The sequence below is a fragment of the Oryza sativa genome, chromosome 11 (genome assembly GCF_034140825.1).
Source record: "Oryza sativa Japonica Group chromosome 11, ASM3414082v1".
Lineage (NCBI taxonomy): Eukaryota > Viridiplantae > Streptophyta > Magnoliopsida > Poales > Poaceae > Oryza > Oryza sativa.
In genome coordinates, this window is record NC_089045.1 from 25,047,055 (window position 1) to 25,067,571 (window position 20,517).

A 20,517-nucleotide genomic window follows, 5' to 3' on the forward strand; every position below is an offset into this window, starting at 1 on the left:
AGAGAGATAGAGCCGGGAGAGGGAGAGGAAAAGAGTGCCGAGAGGGAGAGGAAGGAAAGAAAAAGGAAGAGAGAAAAAGAAAGAAAGGAAAGAAAAGAAAAGGAAAAGAGAGAAAAAGAGAAAAAAGAAAAGAAAGAGAAAAGAGAAAAAGGAAAAATTTAAGAGATTTAGAATATTTAACATATTAGAAATTAATTATAGGATTAATGAGAATACCGTTAGATGAACTCCTACTATTTAAAATACCTAAAGTACTAAGATTTGATTATAGAACTAATTATTTACGAATTAAAACAATTAGATGAATCTTAATAGATTGTTATAGATTATTTTTAGTAATGTCTATAGGAGATCAATTCGCGGTAATAATTTAGATCAATTCGCGGTAATTATTATAGATTATTTTGGGTAATCCCTATAAGTAATCAATTAACGGTAGAAAATTCGGATTTAGTTACTAGGGATTATAGCCGTGTAATATATTTAATCGTTTAGTCATAGACTAAATTAAATCATATAATGTTTCTAGGATTTTGTCAGATAGTTAGCTCGCGCTAGAAATCTCTAACCTATTATATGGATATAATGCTCAGGTAGATTAAATTAAAAATTTGTGACAATAAAACATTTATACCCGCAAAATAGTTTAAATCGAAATTGGGTTTGTCATAGTTCACAGATAGTAAAATTAATAAAAAGGAATCGACTTTCGCATGTGACTTTTATTTGGATTTATTTGGATTTTTATTTGAATTCTAACCGAATTCAAATCAATTCTTGCACGTAACTATAGAGCCCGAGGGAGTTGCGGATCCAAGCGAAGGCCAAGACCCGCAAGACTTTGAGCAAGGCAAGTCATCACTATTCTTTGAACATGTTGATCCCAATTGCGAAATTGTTTTGTTTACAAATAAAATTGCATGCAATTATGAACATCCTACTTGTGATTATACCATGCCTTGATTATTGTTCACCTTTAAATCTTTGTAACCATAGATACGTACGAGTCCCTAGTCAACTATGACACTTGCTTAGAAATGCTATTTTAGATTCATGCATACTCATATTTATCAAATGCTATATGCTTGGGCAATTACCTTTGGGAAGGTAATTGAGATGCGGCATGTGGAGACATGAGCGCCACATTGCCATGATATTGACGACATAATTTGTGAAAGGAAAATAAAGTAAAACAACTGTTTTCGACTGGGGCGGCTGGAGGACTTGGGTGGTGTCTGGAAAAGGCTAGTGCCGTCCCTGGTCAATTAAGGACCGAGCCATGAAGTTAAGCATGAAACGACCCCCGTACAACCGCACTTCTCGTATGGGTATAGACCTAGCGGAGTAGATAGCTGAGCGGAGGCAGTATCCATGCATAGTGGTTTCTTGATGTGTGAGGCAGGGGCTCTACGGTGGGGGCAGCCATTGGTAGGACCGCGAGGCGGGTGTCTACAGTGGTGTCGCCATCGGTAGGACTGCCATGTGAGAATCTAAAACATAATTATAACTTAATGCATGTGTGAGTCTTCCCTTCCCGGGTGCGCCAGAACTCCTCTCACTGCTAGAAACCGTGTACGCCTAGAGTGCATGAGGATGAAAAGTTCATGGAGCGGGTACTGCCAATGCGAGGTTATCAAAAAGCTTTGCCGTGACGCGTCTCATGTGTTGGGACGAGGCTCATGTGTTGGGCAGTCGCGGAGTGCGGGTAAAGTGTACATCCACTGCAGTGTGAGTAAACCAAATCTATTCGAATAGCCGTGCTCGCGGTTATTGAGCACCGGGACGTGTATTACACTTGGCTAGACTCTAAATTCTTAACTTGTGTGGGAAGGGATATTGCATGATGAATTTTATGCTGTTGGAGCCACTTCCTGAGAGGCGGGAAGGTGGACGTCCTCAGAAAACCATGACGAATCAATGGTGGGAAGCTATCCTTGGGATCACAATGGATGGTGGACAGAACCGTCGTTGTTTAAATACAAACTCTGGTACTAAAATTTGATCAGTCAATGCTAGGTCTTAGGCTTGTGAAAAGAATTACAAAACTTGCTTTGCGCAAAAGAACTATGGCCATCCTTTGAACTCCCCCTTTCATATGCATTGTTGCTGTGGTGGCTTGCTGAGTACGGTTGGTACTCATCCTTGCAAATATAAAATTTATCAGAAGCGGGAGATGAAGCCTCGGAGGATCCCTATGTCTACTATCAGGAGGGAGACGAAGACGATGGCGTCCAGTAGGTCTTAGTACGGTCGTTGCCTGTGGCAATGGCATGCCGCTGCCTGAATTCCGCTGCCTTATCTATTTCTGCTTTTGGATGTATTCCGGACCTCTCGGTCCGATGATTTAAGACTATGCCTGCGGGCCTATGATGTAATAATTCGTATTAGATACTCGTGTATGTGCACTTGATATTCCAGCTATGAATTCGTGTGTACCAAACTACTTGATCCAGGGAAATGGTACTGTTTACACGATTGATTCCTGTTATAAAAACGGGGGTCCACAGAAGCTATGCTAAAGATATCCCATATCTTGTTTTATGAGGATAGATATCCCATATCTTGTTTGATGAGGACTCTTAAATGACTTTAATGACATGTTCATCAGTGGTAGAGAGAAAGAGAGGCTCTGCTAATATGACATTGATAAACTTAACGCCATGTAAGCTAATGGCAAAAATATATTTGTTGGATTATTCATGCGTCGTCAGGAGGGATCTGGTCAATTTTACCAATATGTTTTTCAAGAACTGATTACAATCTAAACTTTCTTGATAATCTAAACTAGTTACTTTTCAGCTTCCTCCACCATCTTATAACTTTTCGAAAAACCATCCTATACTATACATGTGTGTGTGGTTAGTCTTCACATCTACTATCTATTTATATTTCATATATCACACCTCAATTGTCTCCCTTCTTGTTTAAAGTTGGTTGTATCTACAATGCGTTTATGGTGATGAGACATGCAAATGTTGCTTGATGAGAAATAATAATGAGTATAATTTTTTCCTATGATTTTCTCGACCCATTTGACCGGTAAAAAAAAGAAGGGAAAATCTGGTTCTATAACACTAAAAGAATGCAATTTTTTATTTATACTATATCAAAAATTTCCAGTTAATTCTAAAACCACTAAAAGTTTGCATGGTTTCCCTTTAAACCATTTCTTCAATATCTATTAGTTATATATTACCACCCAAGTCAGTGTTTATTCATTACATATCTCTACCAGATCATTGTTTAGTTATTATTAGTTAACAATATGAGCACAACTTCACCACCAACCAGCATACAAAATCACTATTAACTAATTATATGAACTACTACCTTTTACCTATTCTGATCCGTTTAGATTGGGCCATGAAACCCAACACTTTCACCATCGCTATATATACCATACCTTTTATCACTATCACAATGCAAGCACTTCCAGAAGAATTCGGTAACAACCAACGAATTAATTAAACGAGGCACTAAACAACATATTACCATTCTAAGGACTTTTTAATAGGGAAAATTACAAAAAAAAATCACCCTAGAAGTCACTTAAGTTTGACATTCCATCTTATAAGTCATTTTATTGCAAATGTCCACCCTCTACTCGGTTTTGTAGCAAAAACCACCCTAGTGCACACGTGCTTAAATGAATCGATATGTTTTCATAAATTGTCTTGACACTTTTCTTGAGTTTTCACAAATATAATTACTGATGAGAGGTTAAATGTTGTTGCACTAAGTTTCATTATATGCAGAAACAAAATAATGAAACACAAAGAATAAGTCTAATGCAAACACTTAGATAAGATTGACCCGGCTATCTTAGCCTATGAGACTATTCATCAATGATAACAGACTAATTCAGCATGAAATGGAGAGGGTGCCACTTGCTTAATTTACTCTATTTTAGATCAAGTTCAAGCCGATGCAAGTATCTAAATTTGTATTGAGGGTGGTACACACATGGTGAAAATATGTGAGGTATAGCTAAAAATTTTTTTTAGGCTGGGTTCCTGGGCACCCCCCCCCCCCCCCACATACTCTAGCTCCGCCCCTGAATTCAGCTAAACACGTGCGAACGGGATGGTTTTTTTTTACCAAAACCATGTAGAGGGTGGACATTTGCAACAAAATGATTTATGGGGTGTAATGTCAAACTTCAAGTATCTTTTGTGGTGGTTATTGTAATTTTCCTTTTTTATATGAACTTTTAGCACGTAAGCATGCATGAACTTTCTATGCTTACCTGTTCACTACTAAATAAATGTGTACATGCATGATTTATCACATTGGAGCGTCCTAAGAATAACTAATATCATGAATAGTACAAGCATACACAACATTTCCTGATCTAGTTCACCACGAGCAAAATTCTGATAAGCCCCTAAAAACGCGTGGGACATACGTTCTCAATCCTGTTCACATGATCCAAAGACCATAATTAAGCGGCCCAGCTGAAGTACACCGAGTAACATATCTATGCTAATTGCATGAGTTTGCCATCTCATACACAGCGATTTCAACTAATTGTGACAGGAATTTGTTCGATCATGCCTGATGTATTTATTAGCTGTGTTTTTGTGGTGACCATGCATCCATGATCAGCTGCCAGAAAACATATGTATATGATGTGTTCTTAACTGAATAATATATGCATAGTAGTGGTGTGAGACAGGGATGTTGATTCCATCCCCATGTTTGGACGAATTTGGCATGAGAAAGCAACATCTGCATTAGAGCGTGACTTTGTACATATGTTTGGCAACATACAGCCAGAAATGTGTTCATTTAGTATATTTTGTCTACTTCATCATATGAAATGGCTGGTACATAGCATGATCAGTTTTGGTTATATAAGGATTTCAATAAGAGTGAACGGGTAAACACATGTCTATGTTATCTTATATTAAGGTTATCTTAGATTAAGGTTAGCGCATTGCAAAGTTATATTAGATGTTGGAGGAAACTAAAAAATGGTGATCTATAAAGACCGTGTGTTATTATTTTGGATAGACTAGCATGATAACCCATGAGAAACCTGACCTCCCTAATATTGAATATATTTTGAGTGTATTGAAGGCGTGACCATCAACCAATCAACAAGGAGGAGAGAGGCCATCTTAATGAACAAGAATGATTAAAAGTTGTCTGAGTTCACAAGTCATCGAAGATTATAATGGTGGATCAAAGATTATAAATGAAGATGGGGTGGGCACTAAATAGTTTTGGGTGAATATATTGAGGTAGGAATATAATATAATATAATATAAGATTGAAATTTGATTCCAAAATAACGATAACAGTTTTTTATTAATGAGCAGCACAGAACTAAATATTGTAACAACCGATATGAATGGCCACCACTTCTATCTTAATGCTTATCAGTCATGCTATCACATGCAGCCGCAGTTGTATATCATTAGCTTCTCGTCTTAAGTGAAACTGTTACCAGATCGTTAGTTTGAGAATGTATTTTAACTCACTCTGTATTTATATATCCAATTATCCACTATTATGGATTGGGGCATCAAAGGCCTCCGCATTTGTCGTGTGCCTTTATGTACATACTAGTATAGATCTTGTGGTTCTCCTACCATCTCTCGCTTTATCCACCGGCAGAATTGAGCAACTGAAAAATTTGCTATGGGACATCCAAAAAACGTGTAATTAGCTAGGAGACACTGCAAAAACGCTTATTTGCTATAGGACACCACCAAAAACTGGTAATTAGCTACTGGACACCTATAGGATTATTTTATTATATCCGGAGAAATTGCAGAGAGAAACAATTGTGTAAGTACGATTCTACCCTTCGATTTTTTTCTTTTTATTTTTTATCTATCCTTTTCTACTCCTTCTTCCTTATTCTTCTCTCTCTATTCTTTCTCGCTTTCTCTCTTTGCTCTTCAAGCGAGCCCGAGGGAGCGCCGGTGACCGCGCGACGAGGCGCGGGCTAGTGTGGGCACCTCGGTTGGAACGGCGTTGCGCATTGCTGAAGTATGATGGCCTGTACTCGGGCGCCAGTGGCGCCGGGATGTACTAGCGGCGACCGAGCATGGGCTCCAGCACAAGGAGGCGGAGCCGGGTGGGGCTAAGGAGGAGGACGCGCCCGCCACGTGAGCCGATGACATGCCACTCGGCGTCATCGCCCAAGGCAAACACCCCGCCGGGATTACGCGCCGTGGCACCACGGCGGCGGCTCCGACGGCAGTCCCTGGTGCTGTCGACGCCGACAGGGATGGAGCGGTTGTTCGCCCAGGCGCCATGGTTGTGGTTGTGGAAGAACCCGACAAGGGAGCCCCTGGCGCGCCGCCGTGGAGGTCGTTGAATTGGCAGAGGAAGCGGCGGCTAGTGAGCATGCGGCGGAACCGACTGCTGACGAGGGAGACGTGGTGGAGGCAGGTCAAGTGCGGCGGTAGCAGTAACACGGCGAGTGTCACTAGCCACCCCTCCACGTTCTCGCTCGACTCGGCCACGCCCACCACCGCCCCGCCACGCCGCCCTCATCCGCCGCGTCGCCGCTGGGGCGTCTCGAAGGAGAACGCGGCGTCTCGCCGTCCTCGTGTGGGTATGCCATGGCGTGTTCCGGCTGGTCGACGTGGCGCTGCGTGGGAGAGAGAGAGGGGGCTTAAATTTGAGCTTACATGTGGGGCCCACGTTTGGATTCATTTGAGCAAGGGCAAACTTGTCTTTAATGATTGTTTTTCTATCCAATTTCTCCGGATATAATAAAATAATTTTGCGGGTGTCCAGTAACTAATTACCAGTTTTTGGTGGTGTCCTATAGCAAATTAGTGTTTTTGCGGTGACTCCCAGCTAATTACACGTTTTTTGGATGTCCCATGGCAAACTTTGCCTAAAATACTCCCTCAATTTCAAAATGTTTGACGCCGTTGACTTTTTATCACATGTTTGACCGTTCGTCTTATTCAAAAAATTTAAGTAATTATTAATTTTTTTCCTATCATTTGATTCATTGTTAAATATATTTTTATGTAGGCATATAATTTTACATATTTCACAAAAGTTTTTGAATAAGACGAACGGTTAAACATGCGCTAAAAAGTCAACGGTGTCAAACATTTCGAAACGGAGGGAGTATTAATCATGCATGCCTGATGAATTACACGTTGCCATTTTGTAGTGACTATGATTCCTCAATGAGCTTTGAGCTAGTGAAAGACATGCTCCTGTAGAAAAACTAATACAAATCACAAATGGTGTATTTTTCGTTATTAAAACGAATGATATTTATCTTCCGTTGCTGCTGGGAATACAAAATAACTTCCACAACAAGCTCTCAGTTTTATCTGGATTGAAAAGGCCTATTTTGATATTTTCAACTGTCAGAAAGAAATTCAAAGAAACATATTGAATGGCCAAAAGACTAGACTTTCTATCAGCTAAAAAAATATACAGTAGCAAATTGGAATTGCAATTTCTGACAATAATTAGTATAGCGTAATGGTTAGGCCTGTGGGAACTTGCTAATTGAAATATTCACTGTTATCTTCATTGTCTCGTCGATCTCACTGCACATACACATGCAAGATACTTCGATGTGCACAAGTGTTTGGTCAGTAATTCCCCATACACAAATCTTAATGAACACAAAGAAATTTGGATTTGATGTGTACTGTAGTATGTAAACAGATGTGCTTTCCTAGCGATAGTAGCTAGTATACTGATCATGTTCCTTCTGCAACTGACGCATAAGTTCCATCCATCCAGCTAGACTTGGTAAAAATTAAAGACAATAGATAAGCATGCGGCATACATGTGAACCTGACTGCACAGAATTGGAGATGTATATATATATATATATATATATTACACATAGAGTAACTTGAGGAGATGCTAAGCTAGAGAGGGGAAATATTTATGCTAACGGAGTATTATAGTGAAAATTTGAGATTTGTTTTTGTAAAATAAACATTCTAAGTAGTTTGGTAGTGCTATTGAAAAAGTAGCATAGCCAGACAGTTGGTGAGAATACACATCAATTTTTGTAATTGAAGAGTGATGTTTAAATGAGAGGAAATATGCTGGGAAAGTTGAAGCGGACACAACTGTAAAAGATGTTAGTTAAACCTTAATCGACTACAAGATTAAAAAACACTAGTGCCGATGGCTAGCGAGAATGAAGTTATAGTCTTTTAGACCAGTTAGAGATGTTGGTGAATGCTGAAGCTACCATAATTATAAGTGTCAGTAGTAATGTTGATTGAACCTTAAAAAACCACAACATTAAATCAACATTGGTGCTGGCGGATAGTGAAAATACAACTTAGTCTTTTATACAATTGTGTTGGTGAAAGCGAAAGGAATCACAATAACTAGTGTGAATTGAAATGTTGTTTCAATCTTAATCAATAACAAGATAGATTAAATTAATAGTGGTGCTAGTGGGAGAGAGAATTTAGTTTAATTGAGAGTGGTAGTAGTGGGAGAAGAGAATTTAGTTTTGAGCCAACAAATGGCATAACATTTTGATATTATTTCCGTAAATAAATCCACCACGATGATTAGAGTCAGATGATGCACCTTCCCCTATGGAATAGAAACCACCTCTTTTAAGCATGTAGGTAGGGATGGCAATGGGTCGGGTCGGGTACGGGTAGAGCAAAACCATGCCCGACCCGATACCCGACATTGCCCGCCCAAACCCTACCCACTAGAGTTAGCGGGCAAAACTCCATACCCATAACCATGCCCAGCGGGCGCGGGTATGTTCAGTGGGTATCCAATGGATCTCACATAAATAATAACTTGAAAGATATGTAATTTAACAAAGAGAAATAAAATCAATAATTTACCAAATTGTCGGTTATCAACAATAATTTGAATTACATCACAATTAATTATATCCCTTCGGAAATATTTTTTCCTTGATAATAATACCCTCCACGATTTTACTACGGTTAATTAAGATGGTATTATAAATAGATTTGAACCCTTCGATCAAATAAGATTAACAGTTCAGATTACTTTCTACTACCAGTAGAGAGCACCGTAATGCGCCTCTAATTAATTAATAGTGCAGTAATGCAGTGGTTAGGCCTGCCTGTGGGAGCTGCCAATAGAATGGGATAGCTATTCTACTGTCATCATCCTTTGGCTGTGTTTAGATAGTGGAAAAGTTGGGAGTTGGTAGTTTGGAAAAAAAAGTTGCTAGTTTATGTGTGTAGGAAAGTTTTCGATGTGATATGATGTGATGGAAATAAACTAAACATGGCCTTTGTCTCGTTAATTTACCTGTGCACTCACGAAATTCCTATTCCACGCATATGCACCAGAAGTGCTGTGTGTTTCTATTCCCTCGTGCGTCCCACCAGCTATATGCATTTCCCTTTTTTTTTCTTTTTTTGGATCTGGAAATAAAATTAGCCCCATCAACTACGCCATATGGTATACATGTATTTCCCTTGCGCATGATTCCCAGATCTAGAGAAACAATGATGAGTTTTTTTTCCAGGTAAGTGTATGTGTTTCATTTATTTGGTATACATGACATTTTTTTAACAAAAAGCAACAACTCAAATTTGAAAAAAAAAAAGGTCCAAATAAAACCTTCATCTCAAAATTCAAAACTTTGAACTCAGGTTTTCACTTTCAACTCAAAATTTGAAACTTTCAACTGAAATTTAAAAACTTTCAAATAAATATTTAAAACTTTTAACTCAAGATTTAAAACTTTCTATCCAGATTTAAAACTTTCAACTCAAATTTTCATCTCAAAATTGAGAACTTCTATATCGAAATTCAAAACTTTCAATTCAAATTTAAAAAACTTTTAAGTCAAAATTCAAACTTTTATCTCAAAATTGAAAACTTTCAACTATCTTTTTTTAAGTTGTTAACTAAGTTATTTATGTATTTTTAAAAATTAGAGCTAAGCATCATCATTAGCGTTAATAGTGATTTGCGTGAGTGACTGGGACGTACGGGCGCTTTATGCAGCCCGGCACACGTCCACTAGAAACCCCCGTACACTCATGCTAGATAGTACTTCAATATGCATGAGTTTAAGCTGATCAGCAATTTCAATCATGCAGAAACTAATGCCGGCGAACACAAAGAAATGTGGATTATTTTTCTGCACACTGTAAACGAATATGCTTTCCTATTGAAGAGAGAAAAGGTAGCATCCTTGTCGTATTCTTTTTCGACTAACACATATAAGTTCCACGCATGCATACAGCCGGTACCTAAGTAAAGACAATAGGTGTGCCTGAATCTGATCGCTCTGAAGCTTCGAGCAGCTACAGCTTCAGTTCTAGGATCTAGAGCTTCCCAAAACATTTCAATTTTTCGTCCAAATTACAAGAGCTTTAGTTCTATGGTCTAGAAAATGAATTTGAAGACATTAGTTGGTTTCCCCCGATTATTTGGATATATTCTTATCAGCTTTATTTTAACCAGCTGTTTATCTGAATATAAAGTTACCAGAACAACCCCTTGGTTGGTGACGAGGAAAGTGCCAAGAAAAAAAGAAACATATGTATGGAACAAAAACTGCTGATCAACTGATCAAGAAATATGAACTCGAAATCCAAAACATATGTAGTACTAGAGATTTTAACGGAGTTTAGCATCGGAATATTATTGGTAGGAACTATAAGAAAAACTTTGTATATAGTGAGTAATGGAAGGCAGAGAAAATGGTTAATGATTTGTTGGAGTCTGAAATCAACTACAAATCCAAAATAGATTAGTAAAAACTGCTAATACACCACGAATAGATGAGTAAAAACTGCTAATACACCATGAGCTACTATGCGTTGCCATTGTATTGTATTGTGTTGCATGTCATGCATATCAATAAAATTGTACTTCTCTTCGTAAGTTCCACTGACTACTTCTCTTCATGCATGTGACAACAAACACTCGTGTTAAACATACCGTGTGACAGTTAAAAGTGAACCGGGGAGGCAGGGGATGTAAAAACAACATGAGCTAGCTATATATATATATTTCATCACCATATCAAGGTCGTGCGGACTCATTCACAACGTGTGACCGAGATAACTATCTCCAATATAATAGCGTTTTTTTCACTTGTAGTTTCTCTGTGTAGTTATCCTAACGGTGGCTAGCTTCCACCTTATTAGCGCACTTCATACGAGGAGAACAACAAAGCCGAGATAACATGTTTCGAAAGAAAACATGTAATTAATATGATTGAAAGAGAGGAGCGGGTGGATGACATGTGAATGCATATATAATTAAAATATCCATTACCCATTAGAAGGGGATCAGCTGAAAAGCATTATAGCATTAAGATATTTGGCTGAAACAATTCAGTATTTTATATGTGCTACTAACATAGCGCGACTAGATAAGTGAAATGCGAGAAAAAAACAAATATGGAAAATGAGGTTTTGGAGGAAGCCAAAGAAAGACAGGTGAAATGCGAGCAAAAGAACAAATATGGAAAATGAGGTTTTAGAGGAAGCCAAAGAAATATATTTAACAGGATGATATGATGGGGATTGGGCGGAGGCCAGGGCTGGGGAGGAGGGATACTTGTTATAATAATAGCATTACTACTCCCATATTCTTGTCAAAAACTAATTATAAGGAATTTTTTGTGATAGATTGGATCCAACAGATCTTAACCCCTACATATCTAGTGCTATATGTGAGGAGATTTTTTATGGGATTTTGACTGGGTTTGGCATCGGGATTATTGGTAATATTGTTTGCCCAACAATAAAAGAGTACTGTTCTAACAGTATGAAACATCACAGGATATGTACTGAAACATTCGAAATAACACTACGTGCAACATTTCCAAATCAATTGCAGAACATCGAAAAGTACTTACTAGAAAATCCAAATAATACTGTATGCAACTTAAAAAATCTATGATAACAAATCGGGGACGACTCCGCGTCGAACGTCCGATATTCCACCAAATATCGGACACCCGTCTGTCTGCGCGCCTGTCATGCCTCCTGCTGATGCAGCATGCATCTTCCGTCTATCATGCACCTCTGTATGCCACATGCAGCCTACCACATATATTCTAGTATATGCGCCTGTCACACCACCTCTTCCTTTTCCTCTTTCCTTCTCACGTACTCCCTCCGTCCAAAAAATGACAAACCCTGGTTTCCGTGTCCAACGTTCGACCGTCCGCCTTATTTAAAAAAATTATAAAAAAAATTAAAAGACAAGTCACGCATAAAATATTAATCATGTTTTATCATCTAACAACAATGGAAATACGAATTATAAAAAAATTTCATATAAGACGAACAGTCAAAGTTGGACACGGAAACCCAGGGTTTGCCTTTTTTTGGACGGAGGGAGTATAGTATACTAGCACTTTTTTCTCCTTTTTTCTTTCACCAAAATTTAATCAAAATTTTCTTTTAAAATATACATCTAGTTTATGATCTAATTATACCATTAAGTTTGTTATATTTGAATTTTTTTATAAAAAATCTCATACAGTTATATTTTTATTAAAAATATATGTATAAAAATCAATTGTTGTTCACAATTTATATAAAATTGTTTCACCTCACTAATGAAATGCGTTCCAGAGAAATGCAACATATAAAATATATTGACTGTAACAATGACAACCATTGTATGAAACATTAAATACGAACTGGTGATACATAACAAAATCATATGAATATACAAAATATTTATAAATACTTAATTACTTGAAATATTTTCTTTATCTCATCCATGAAGCACAGCGTTGTAATTGTTGAAAAAAAAAACCCTGCTGAAACATAAAAAAGGATTATGTGCAACATTTGTACATGAAGTAGTGAGACACCCGGAATTACTTATTGAAACATTTATATAATACCATATGCAACATTAAAAAAAATTAAACGTGCAACATAGTCTAATTTTAAATGAAACATTCTCTTCTCACCGAGTGAAACATCGAGTTTTAATGGTTGAAACATATAAATATATGTTATCGAAATATAATCATGTGATATCTTGTTTTGAAGATTTAATTACAACGAATACTTCGATATAATTAGAGCTTGGATCGGATAAATAGTTTTGAAGAAAAATAATTTTAAAGACCACGTTTCATTTACACATCGGTGTGACCGTATATATGTGCTTGCTTGCATGTTGTGCATGCGTGCATCCATGGATGACGTAACGGAGTGAGCTGCCGTAGGCGTCCGACGTTTTTTATCTGATCGGACGTTCGAAGAGAAACATTTTCATAACAAATCAGCTATAAAAAAATTTTTCATCAGAATACTCTCTCCATCCTCTTTTATTTGACGTTTCCGACAAGTTTGATAAAATTAAGGTTTGCACGAAATGTCTTTTTTATCCTTCGTGAACTTCGTCTCCCCCAATGCTGCAGTGCTATCGTGAGCGAGCGATGGCAAAGAACAGAACACCCACGACTGACAAGCTCAACCTCAGCTGCCCCTACATAATCGCCGCTGCCCCGATCGATGTGCTGCACCATCTCAATCGTATGATGGTAGAGAGATTTGTGCCGCGGAGCTGCGCGATTCGCGAGCTCATCAATACCACGGTGGCCACTGCACAGCTCCCCGACGATGGAAATGAAACCCAATGGCAACAGCTCTTGCTACGTGATAGTGATTTAACCCCAATGACGGCATCTCTCCTCAGGCGAAGGTGAGGAACGAAACCCCAACTCCTCATGGTCGCCTCCAGCGACGCATATCCACCCAATTAGGAATCCATAGGGGGTAATTCATACTTTTTCTATACTATAAAAAATATACTTGAGTTACAACGGGTGAAGGCTATTTTAATCAATTATTGTTAGAATTTTTTTTGTCTAAAAAGTATATGCGATTTTATTTTGATAGTATTGATATCTAATTTGGGAATCTTATTGGGATGATAGTCATATCCAGTAAGTTGCTTTCTAATTATCTGGCAAGAATTCTAAAGCAATTATGAGTCCGACTCTCGTCCTTTGTAAAGCCATATACCACCCCCAAAGGGTATGAAAATACCGGATGACCTTAGCTTTTCAATGAATCCTCATCTCGTGTAGCGAAGTCCTGTTAGTAAGACCCCGCACAAAAATGGATTATATAAGAATATAATTCCGAATATTCCTCCGGGTGCGTATAGTAGCATTGCGATTCCAAATCTTTTTTCTTTATGAATAGAAAAAAATCATTGTAAAGTTGATATGTGAGTTTACTAAAATGATTTCTTATACGACTCCTTATGTATTTCCAAAAGTGTACGAACTTAAAAACTAACTCAATACGAATGACGTACCAAAATTCCGACAGAAACATCTTCAATTTTTATAATAGTAGAGACTGAAAAAATACCCATGCGTTGCAATGGGTAAAGGCATTTTTTTCTAGTGATACAACTATTAAGAGCCAAGGAATAAATTGAAACATAACTATTGCTATACATTATAATTGAAAAGGCGTTGACTCCTGCTTGCCTCTCTTAACTTCCATAAGACAGTTACGTGCCCGTGCAATGCTGAAGCCGATCCCGCACAATGCCAAAACTGTTCACTGATCATCCCATCAAATCGATTTTTTATCAATCTCCCAAAATTGATTGAGGGCTTTTGATCCACTTGATCAGTTCTTTAGTTTTTCCTAAAATCAGAGCGAATCCGTAAAACTCAGGATAAAAACGGCGGGGCAAGATCATCTGGATAAAAATGGCGGAGAAGATCATCGGCTAGCAATCCTTCACAACTGTTAAACAGAGATTAAATCTTGTGAATTAATGCCGAATTGAAAGGTGAAATTATGAAGGAAAGGATGAGTGAGGAGTGGAGAATCGGTTTTTGCAATTAGTTAGAGGAGAAAATGCATGTGGAGGTAGATAGATTTTTGCAATTAGTTAGAGGAGAAAATGCATGTGGAGGTAGATAGATGTGGCGGCGATATTAGGGTTCGGCCTGGGCGGCGCGGTGGCGGCTGGAGGCGTGTGGCAACGGATTAGACACGTATAGAGGACGTACAAAATCAAATTAATGGAATCATTACTTATTATAGGTATAAAGAGATAGGTTAGATATAAAGATAAATATTAGAAAACTAACTCAAACATGGATGACGTACCAAAAGAATGACATATATTCCATACGTATGACGTATATTCTATCACCATATGAAGGATGTATGTACGGACTCATTCACAACGTGAGACAGAGATCACTATCTCCAATTGCGTTTTTCATTTTCAGTGTCCCTACGTAATGGTTGTTGTCCTACCTGTGGTTAGCTTCCATCTCATTAGCACACTTCATACGAGGAGGAGATGAACAACAAAATGGAGATAGCATGTTTCGAAAGAAAACATGTAATTAAGATGATTGGAAGAGAGAGTAGCAGATGGATGGCTTGTGAATGCATATATAATTAAAATATCTATTAGTGGAAGGGGACCACCTGAAAAGCTTTATAGCATTCAGATATCAGATAATATTTGTCTATAAGAGGAGTTGGAGGGAAAGCAACTAAAACAAGTGTAGTCGGTATCTTAGCTTATTCGTATGTACTGCTAACATGCCGTGCATGTGGCAACAGAAAAAGAAACGGAGAGGCACAAGAAAAAGAAACAGAGAGTGAGATTTTGGAGTAAGTCAAATAAATATTTGATTACAAGATTTAACGGGATATATATCAAGATTTAGCGGGGTGATATATATGATTAGGGAATTAGGCATAGGCGAGGTTTGTGGGGAGAAGGGAGGCGAGCGTGCACGTAGTAGCTGAAAATGTCATGGGTTCATATTGAACTTATGGTGCTTGCATGCATCAATTAGTTAGCTAATTAGTTAGCGAGACTAGTACCGGTCAGTGCATACAACTGTTGCATGCAAGTAGTTAGTAGTGGCCGGATTGAGTGGATCGAGTGGAGCATGCATGTGTGGGCATGGCATGAGACTCAGACTAAGGTGTTGTGTGAAGGTGTGTGTCGCCGAGGTTATATAAGGCATGTATTGCGTTATTAGATTTCTAAATAACAGAAAAGAGAATAGACATTTGTTGTCATAATGCTCCTGCGTTGATTAGATTTCCGAATAACAGCAAAAGTATTTGTTGCCATAACACTTATTTACTTACTTGTATAATAATGTATAATAATTTACTACCTTGGGATGGATTGCTGGTATAATATAATGAATTGTGTAGAAATATACCTACGTATTTTTCATTCAAATAAAAAAAAATTCAATCAGCGATCATGGTATGTGATCGTGCATCACTCGTGAAATCACACTCGAAAAACATGCGGTCTGGTACAATCCTTGCAATCCCCCAAATTAATCTCTCTCTCTCTCCAGAAGGAAGCCCAATTACATAAGAGTGCGCGCCCCATGGGCCTAAGTACAAAGCAGCAAGAGAGTTTTGGCCCGTGCCATGCCCCACTATCCCGTCACGGGCCTCCACAACTCTACGTCTAAAGCCCAAATTCTCCACAGCCGCCCAATAACTTGTCGCCACTGTGATCGATGGATCGATCTGTCACATCCAGTCCAGGACGATTGGAAGAGAGGAGGGGAGAGGGGAGAGAGAGAAGAGAGGTAGAAGAAAGTGCTACCCACTAACATGTGTGGCCCGTGTGGGTCCCACGCCGACTCAGCTTGCCACGTCAGCTAAAACTGGTTATAATAATGTATAGTATTTCGGGTGATTCGGTTTTGTAAATTAAGGGACCCGCTATATCTGGTATTTCAATTTAGGGATGAATTTCGGACTCGGCGATAAATTGAGGAACCTAAGGTAAACTTATTCCTACTTTTTAACCCGCAACCGTCTGAGGGTTTTCCCGAATGCCTAAGAAAGCCCAATTATAGCTGAGACCGTATGAGGCCCATGATATGAATACGGCCCACGCTAACTGATCAAAGGCTAGCACGTTCGCGGATAAAATTTAAAATTATACTGTTGTAGTTTTTTTCTCAGAAATATACTAGATGCGAAAGGATTTACACAAATAAACCGTCGTCGTGGTTTGAAAGTGCGAAATCACAATGAAATCGTAAGACAAACGCGCAATACTGACAGAAATGTGCTGTCACGGGCGGTTTCGTAAGGCAGAAATGCGAGACCGACTTCGGTGTCGCTAATTGGCCGAGCGGGAGAGCTATTCAGCCTCGGTCTCGCTTGTTGCCCGAGCGAGATGGCCACACTGGCCGCTAATTAATAACACAATTAATCATACTAATTAGTGATTAATTAATTACCAATGATATTAATTAAAGAGATAATAATTAATTAATTAATTGCTAATGACACTAATTAATTAATTAATCATGTGAGTTTTTGGGTCTCCGGACTCGCAGCGCGATACTGCGTGGTGTCGCCTCCTCTCCACGCAAGACCGCTTTATCACACACTTGCCTTATGGTCTCGGATTTTTTATTCTGCGATAGTGGTATATTTTTGTTATTTTCTTCTAAACATGTATATACCTATAAAATTATTGAAAAAAACCTCTCGTATTTCTCGGATGCTTTCATCCACTAGGTTATCTATATATTTAACGTCTGAAAATTTATCAGAATACGCAACGGAAAGAGATGAATGTGTCATGTGTGACAGTAGAAAAGTTTAGCACAACACAAATGATGTGTTATCCTATCTTACTATAAAGTTATCCCCCACTAACTCCTTAAGCTTAACATGCAAAGATGCCACATCATCATCCACTAACGAGATGCCACATCATCATCCACTAATTAACAATATGTCACATCATCATCCACTAACAATCATTACATTTAAACATCATGCAAACATGCTATATCTTTATAGTTTTTATAATTTAAGAGCTTTTCAAATACAAACATATTAAATTATCATCCAACATAATTCACATAATGTTTCAATGTATATCTTCATGCAAAGATGCCACATCATCATCCACTAATTAACAAGATGCCACATCATCATCCACTAACAATCATCACATTTAAACATCATGCAATTACATGCTATATGTTTATAGTTTTTATAATTTAAGAGCTTTTCAAACACAAACATGTTAAATTATCATCCAACATAATTCACATAATATTTCAATGTATATCTTCATACTAAATTCCCGCAGCAATGCGTGGGGTTTCACCTAGTTAACTGAATAGCTAGATCATGCATGTTGGACGAACTTGGCAGGAAAAGAGCAATATATATACGCACGAGCATCAGATAGGGCGTGAGTGCGTCATGCACTCATGCTTAGCATATTGTTGAGCAATGTACCGAAAAATTAATGTTTTCTCCCCATATACATGTTCATCTCTATTTTCATCCTATGAAATGCATGCATCATCTGTAAAATCGGTTGGCTATATAGAGGAGCTAGGTAAATGGACATGCTCATTCTCTTTGAGAAGTTGGTGTCTCTTGGACAAGACTTTGAGTTAAGACTTCTTTACTTTTGTTTTTTTGTGACACTAAGACACGCGTGTCTATTAGAAAAGTTAGAGATAATCTGGTCAAGACTTTTTTTACATAAGGTTTTTTATTAATACATGCTAATCCTCTTTGAAAAGTTCATAGGACATGTAGAGATGTTGGTGAGAACTGAATAGATATAAACAAGCTATACTTCCTTGAACAAACAATAACTGAAACATCGCCTGAGAACATGCTAGAGTATAATTCTTATCGCCACATGCTAGAGTATAATTCTTATCGCCACTTGGAAGATATAAATTTTGTTCCATAATCAAGTTAGATAACCCTAAACGATTAAAATACATGTTGTAAACATAATTATGCATTAGTTTCTAATATTGAGTATATGATGAGATTTACCATTTTGTTCCACATTCAACTACGGATACAGCATGAGCGCGGCGGGGTCTTGAGCCCCCACTACTGGCGTGAAGACTATAAAGACCCCACTAAATTTTTTTAGCATATGTAGATGGGAGAGGGGACTATAACTCTATCTAGTTTGCTTAGAACCCACTGCTATTTCTTTCTGGATCCGCCACTACGTAATCCTAGATAATTGAAATATATGCATGCATTAGTTTGTAATATTGAGTATATGATGAGATTTACCTATTTCATTTGTGTTTCCCACTATCTAATTTTGTTGAAAACATATATTATATAATAAGAGGTGTAATCTTTTCATATTCGTCTAAGTGAGAACATATATATTATATAATAAGAGGCGTAATCTTTTCCATACATGTCTATATAAGTGTAATTATGTGCCGAAAAACTGCCTTGACATAGTGGTACTTTTGTTGTTTCAATATTCGTTTGTAGAGGAGGTCAATCGCCACCGACCTGCATTCCTGAACAAGCCCCGTTTGATCGATCGAACTTAAATGACTATTAATGACTATTGGCGCTTGAAAAATGACATGCCATCATGTGTTTTCTGGCATGAATAATTAGGTGAAACCCCACGCATCGCTGCGGGAATTTAGTATGATAACAACAAAAAAAATAACGTGTAAGATAGCTACATAACATCAGATTAAGTAAATTAATGTGGTTTATGATAATTTAAATTTAAATAGTATATAGAATGGTGATTCAAACTAAAAAGTAAGGTGGAGAAAAGTAGGGAGATAGTTTGGACCGTAGATTAATCATCTAAAGGCTAAAAACAATTGATGTGATATGACTTAATTAGAGAAAAAAAAAGGAGAAAGATAATTTAGACCATAAATTAATCATTTAAGCACTAACTAAGTGAGGATAAACTATATAAGCATATAGGATATCATAAGACATAATAAAGATATATATTGAAATATTATTTAAATTATGTGGGATGATAATTTAACATGCTTGTATTATGCTTGTATTTTAAAAGCTCTTAAATTATAAAAACTATAAAATTATAGATAATATAACATGTTTGTATGATGTTTAAATGTGATGATTGTTAGTGGATGATGATGTGGTATCTTGTTAATTAGTGGATTAGTGGATGATGATGTGGCATCTTTGCATGTTAAGCTTAAGGAGTTAGTGGGGGATAACTTTATAATAAGATAGGATACATGCCAAAACCATGTTATTATTGCACAGTAAAAAACAGAGATGTATAAATATAAACTTTATGTCTCTATAATTTTGATTCGAGTGAGATATGGCATTAAAGGTTTTTGTTGTCCTTATAGCGAGCGGAATGTATTAATTTGTTAAAACACATATGTTGGCGGGAGCTGAAATTACAAAGTCATGAATCAGTTAACACCAAGAACTCCAATAGATGCCATCATCCCAATGCAATAAAGAAATCTCTGAAATAACTTTCTATCACACTAGCTAATACAATTATTATGATCGTCAGTCAAGCTGATTGTGATAGTCCATATATATTGGCATAAAAAAACCATAGTTAGAGAATGAAAGGCAATTGAACTATCCTCTCTTGGTACTTTTGCAACAAAAAAAATCATATTGTTTCATTCATCCAAGTGTGTCCTTCAGACAATTGTGGTATATAGACATATTGGATGTCCTTAAACGTTTTAATCTGATTCGGTGAGCTCACCTGGAAAGCATTTCTATTTGCGGTACGGTT